This window comes from Neoarius graeffei, chromosome 13 (assembly GCF_027579695.1).
Source record: "Neoarius graeffei isolate fNeoGra1 chromosome 13, fNeoGra1.pri, whole genome shotgun sequence".
Classification (NCBI taxonomy): Eukaryota; Metazoa; Chordata; class Actinopteri; order Siluriformes; family Ariidae; genus Neoarius; species Neoarius graeffei.
This window is the reverse complement of record NC_083581.1, coordinates 55,313,878-55,319,877: the sequence shown is the minus strand read 5'-3', so window position 1 is coordinate 55,319,877 and position 6,000 is coordinate 55,313,878. Positions and strand designations below refer to the sequence as shown.

The 6,000-nt window shown below is 43.9% G+C and overlaps 1 protein-coding gene across 1 annotated transcript in view; it reads left to right on the top strand.

The window, feature by feature from the left end:
- Nucleotides 1-5,460: 5,460 nt before the first annotated feature.
- Nucleotides 5,461-6,000, top strand: part of dnajc5ab (DnaJ (Hsp40) homolog, subfamily C, member 5ab) — a 66,682-nt gene continuing 66,142 nt past the window's right edge. Inside the window, exon 1 of the mRNA XM_060938063.1 lies at nucleotides 5,461-5,639. The gene's annotated coding sequence lies outside the window, so the exon portion shown is untranslated. The remainder of the gene's footprint in view (nucleotides 5,640-6,000) is intronic.

Genomic DNA, 6,000 nt, shown 5'->3' with positions numbered 1-6,000 from the left:
GGTGACTCTAAATTGACCGTAGGTGTGAATGAGTGTGTGAATGGTTGTCTGTGTCTTTGTGTCAGCCCTGTGATGACCTGGTGACTTGTCCAGGGTGTACCTCGCCTTTTGCCCGTGGTCAGCTGGGATAGGCTCCAGCTTGCCTGTGACCCTGTAGAACAGGATAAAGCAGCTAGAGATAATGAGATGAGATGAGGAAGGCTACAGTTAAACACTCTTTACACTGTGTTGAGCAGAAAAGCATGTCAGAACACACAACATACAGAATCCTGAGGTGGATGGGTTTCAACAGCAGAAGAGCACGTCAGGCTCCACTTCTGTCACTCAAGATACAGAGGTCACAGTAACTGGACAGGTGAAGATGAGGAGGGAGGGACAGCCAATGCAAAGCCATTTCTCTGGCTAAACTGTGGGTGGTAAAAGAGATTAACTGGACTTGCTTGAAGATTCTTGAAGTCGTTTCACCTCTCATCCAAAAGGCTTCTTCAGTTCTGTCTGACTAATAGGGAGTGTCAGTTATTTATCCTCTCATGGATGGAAAGCAATCCTAAGGTGTTGTTGAGTCATCCTGTTGGTGTGGGTCACTGGGGGCTGGGTGTGAACGGCCTAGAGAGTCGTTGGGGTGATCAATGGATTGTTGGTTCTCTCTGTCCTCCTGTGAGTCACTGAAAACAGCTGGGTTTTGGTGTGCATTCAGTTGTCTGGGAAGTGTGCCAAGGACTGCATTGTAGGTGGCTGATAAACGATGTCTTATACCACCACCTCTGTTCAGTGATGGCCGGTCCAGGTTGACAAAAATGGCTTCTTTCAGGCTACATCCACACGACAACGGCAACGAGATGTTATTTAAAAAAATATCGCGTCCACATGGGCAACGATCAGTAAACTATCAGGTCCATATGGCAACTCAACGCTTGCTGAAAACGATGCAATACACATGCCACACCTCTAGGGGCGCTGTAAGATGGTCCCTTCGGAGACACCAGAACAATAGAAGAAGTAAGGATGCATGCGCATAAACTATTATGCGCGAGACTTCATATTAGACACAAAGTCAGAAAAATCTGTTCGTAAAATTACATTATAATGACCAAATACAATGAAAAGTATTTTTCCAGTCTCACCTGTGAAAGGTAATCCCATGTGATCTCGTTTGGACGGCAAACCTGTTGGTACAGTTAAACGCAGCACATGAATGAGGCATCTTTATTCTCCGCTTTGACCCATCCAATATGGCGGCGAGGATGACGTATGATTCTACGCGGAAGGCGGCGTCTTTAATGGTCCGGAATAAATTGAATGCTACACGTTGATGGATTAATTTGTTCTTCTACGCCCTTTTTGAGGAATGTATTGTAGGACTTAAACCAACATCTGAAGAGGTGAGATTGCTCCTTTTTTTCCCTGTTTTTGCTGGCGGGATTGACTCTGCCATAAGGGCTATTCTCTCTCTCTCTCTCTCTCTCTCTCTCACTTTGCACCATTACACAATAAATATTCACAGTGAAAATATTTTGTAAGCGCGTTTCATGAACCAAGTTATAGGATTTGTTGACAACTCACATCGAGTTCGTTACACTTCTACCTGGCGTGAAGCACTGACAGTCATGTGGTTGTGACGTCATCGTAAACAAATCCGTTCTACTCATCCAGACGACTTCGCAACGGCAACGTTGCCAGATCTTTCCACTCTGGAACCCGTTCTCAAAAGATTGCGTTTTGGGGCACCCAAAACGCCGGTACCGTGTGGACGCCAGGCCGAAACGATAAACAATTGTATCGGATTCACCTGAATCCATTGCCGTGTGGACAGGGCCTAACTCCTCACCTCATACCAACGATCCTCTCTGGCTAAAGTGCGTACGGTGCAATCCTGAAATGAGTGTCCTTTGTTGTTAAGATGAAGATAGACAGCAGAGTCCTGGCCTGAGGAACTGCTCCTGTGTTGAGCCATGCGCCTGTGAAGCGGTTGTTTTGTAACATAACAAAAATGACATGGCATCATGCAGTCTTCATAACACAAAATTACACTGTGTCAAGCAATGACCTATAAAAAATAACTTCACACAATGAACAAGTGCAGTTTTGTCAACCTATGCAATGGTGGTACTACAGTAACATTTACAGATGAGTATAACAAATAGATTTATAGATATAACTCCTTCTGACATTGGTGCCACCACAATTTCTACTACTTCATAACTTTTATCCCCTTTCCTTCACAATCCACCTGGAATAACATCCATCTCTCTCCATTGCTTTCCTTTCTACTATTCCTTCCCCATACACTGATTTCCCATCTTACTTTCCAGAAAACTGCCAAAGACCAGACAAAACAAGTTCTTCAGATCACAACAGGGAATCAATAAATATCATCAGAGCAGACTTGACCTCATTCTTGGCATTACAGTAAGGCAGGCCTACTGGGTTTGAATTAAATGATAGCTAAAATTAAGCTAGCTGATACATTGCCTAACATTGACTAGCCAGCTAACTGCACTAACATTTCCATTGGGATGAAAAAACCCTGTCCTGTGGGGAAATTTTGACTGACTTTCTGCTTCTTTGTAAAGAATTTCCTTATGTCCATTGTGTCTGGGGAGGGAGCAAATACTGCAAACAATTCATCATCAACCAAGAATACCCCATTAGGCTAAGCTTATTTCATTGTTTAGTTGAACATTAATTTAACGTGGCCTAGGGTTAATTTTGAGGGCATATAACAAAAGAATAAGGTTTTAGCAAAAGCTAGACATTGTGAGGTGGCAATGGGGCTGATGTCACCTCCTCCACTTTCGAGCAGCTCGCCCATGCTGTAATGATGCTGCTGGAATCTTAGGGTGTTTTCACACCTGGTCCCCTTTAAAGGAACCAGACTCAGTCCTCTTTAAGTGGACCAAAAAGTAGACCAACAGAAAAAGAACTCAGTTCTTTTTGTGTTCACACTGTGAATTTATTACAAAGAGGACTGGGTTCTCTTTCTGGTCCAGTGAAGCTTTGATGGGGCCTCAGTCCTCTTTCTGTTCACACCAGGTGCTCTAGAGCCCTCAGACCCCCAGTGCACGGAATTCTGGGTAATTTTCTCTTGAATCAAAATGTCTGCTGCCATGCTTGCCCTGCTGTATTCTTTGATCAAAATAGTGCAGATTAAGGAAAATAATTTATTCCAGCGGCTGTGGTAAGTTCCAAAAGGAAGTTGAGTTTCCCTGCTACAATCACGTGACCAACTACGGCAAACTACAGTGAAAAAGGCGAAGTGAACCCGGTGCGCTTTTTGTTCACAATACGCAGATTAGGCGAACCGTACCATTGATTTTTAGCGAACCGTACTGAGACCACCTCCTGAGGTGGTCTCAGTTCCGTTCGCTTTAAAGGGGTCTGGGTACGGTTGGAGTGTTCACATATGCGCAAAAAATGCTGAGTCACCGATCTGAGTTCGGTTAGATGGCTGAAAGGGACCAAGTGTGAAAACATCCTTAATTTCCCTGAGGGAACCCTCCCAAAGGGATCAGTAAACTTCAATCTAATCTAATCCTCACAGACATTTCTCTGGCTGATTTTTATAAGTGACCCATAGATAGATGATTGAGTCAGATTTAAAAAATAATAATAATAATAAGTCAGAGAAGTTTTTTTTTGTGGACTGACTGCCAACAGCGTCAAAAGGCAAGGCAAGTTTATTTATATAGCACATTTCATACACAGTGGCAGTTCAATGTGCTTTACAGAAGTAAAAGCAAAACAGTAAGCAATAGAAAATAAAATTACATAAAATAAATGGGGAAGAAAAATAATAAGAATTAAACAATAGTAGAAATAAAATAATAAAATGAAATAAAAGTTCAATTAAAAAAAACAGCAGAATAAAATAGAATAAAAGTTAAGTAAAATTTAAAACATGCAGAGACTGTAAAAATAAAGAGTTTAAAACATGTAGAGATGACAATATTAATAATTTAGCAGAAAGCATCTGAAAACAGCTTGGTCTTTAACCTAGATTTGAAGCTGCCAACAGTTGGTTCCATAGCTGTACTGCATAGTAGCTAAAAGCTGCTTCACCACACTTTTGCCGCTTTTCCACTACAAACGCGGCTGAGCCGTGCCGTGCTGAGTCGAGCTGAGCGGGGCTGTTGGAGTTGCATTTCGACTACAACCGCGCTGAACTGTGCTGGCTGGAAGTGGGTGGACACATTGGGTGGAGTTAGCGAAAGTGGGTGGACGTCAGGTGATGTCGTTAAGCAGCGCAAACAGTGACATCAGTGATCTTTTAAGCGGTAGTCTCACGACCCGAATAGTAAACAATAAACATGGAGGACATGGAGTCGTTAGTGTTGCTGGTCTTGGTTCTGTGGCTTGTTGTCACCGACAACGCCAACAGATACTGGCAAGAGCGTATAGATGAGGCGAGGCGCATAAGGCTTCAGAAATTCTCGTAATTCGTAATTATTCTTCTTCCGGGTTTGCGGTGTTTACAGATCCCAGCGCGCTCGCGGGGCGTGTGTGGGCATGTGAGGACACTCCTCCTCACCAATCAGTGCACAGGGGAGTGTCTGCTCACGCCCCCAACCTCACTCGGCTCGCTTTGGCTCGCTTCAGCCCTACCCCAAAACGGTGCGAGTTTTAGGGGCTAAGCAGGGCTGAAGCGAGCTGAGTCGTGCTGGTTTTTGGTAGTCGAAACGCGAGCCGTGTCGGGCTGAAGTGAGCTGAAAAAGGGTAGTGGAAAAGGGCCATTTATTTTAACAACAGGTTTTACCAGTAAATTTTGCTGCTGCGATCTGGTAGATCTGATTGGGTTAGGCTGCTGCAACATATCAGAGAGGTAATTGGGCCCTGTACCATTTAGAGATTTGTACACCAGCAGCAATGCTTTAAAGTCAATTCTGTAGCTTACTGGAAGCCAGTGAAGGGATCTTAGAATTGGAGTAATGCGCTCTGTTCTTTTTGTTCGTGTGAGAACCCTAGCCGCTGCATTTTGAACCAGCTGAAGTCGTTTGATGGTCTTTTTTGGCAGGCCTGTGAAAAGGCCATTGCAGTAATCAACCCTACTAGAGATGAAGGCATGTATCAGTTTTTCCAGATCATTTTTTGACATAAGTCCTCTTAGTTTGGAAATGTTTTTAGGTGATAAAATGCCGTTTTAGTGATTGCTTTCATGTGACTGTCAAAGTTTAGCTCGCTGTCAATGAAAACACCAAGATTTTTAACCATTTCTTTTGTTTTAATCCCCTTTGTGTCAAGAATAGTGGTAATCCTGAGTCTTTCATCTTTTTTTCCAAATAGTGAAAGAGGCCCTAGGAGCGAGCTCTGTGTGTGTGTGTGTGTTCCCTTTGTTTACACAGCTGATGAAGGCCTAGCGGATGTCCGAAACATCTAGTTTTTGTTTGGAATTGTGGTGGAACAGATCACGTGACGCGTCCACAGGCTTTCGTCATGACGAAAACGGCTTCCCTGGATGTAGCCCCGCCCCTGGCCTGGCGTTAGTGTAGTGAGTCCTTTCTCCCAGCGAGGTGAAGCGGGTATGCTCTCCGGAGCGTGAGTGTCTGAATAACGCCTCCTGCACAGAGAAAAGAAGTCGTAGGAAGTGTTTCCAGCAGGACACTGACCAGCTGTTTACAAGTTTACGCATCTTTCTTCCAAAGGTAAGGAAATCCGCTCTGGATGGAGTTAAGTGCAGCGGCTTAAATCTTGTACCGTCACTAGCTAGCAGTAGCATTTATGCTAGGACTGGATTATTGAGCAGCACTGATAGCTAGTCCAGTAAACTCTGAGTGTGAGAGGGCGAATTACAAATTACGTACTGTTTTTAAATAGAGTACACTGCATATAGAGGAGACGCTACTATTTCACACCCTACGAAGTGCGCTGTTCTAGGGAGGAGGGAGTCATTTGGGACTCGGACAGTGTGTTCGGTTGTCTCGGAATAGACAGATTAAGGTCTCTAATTCCAGCTGGCCTGTTAAATCCTGTGTGTAAAATATACCACCAGGTCAAACTCTTTTA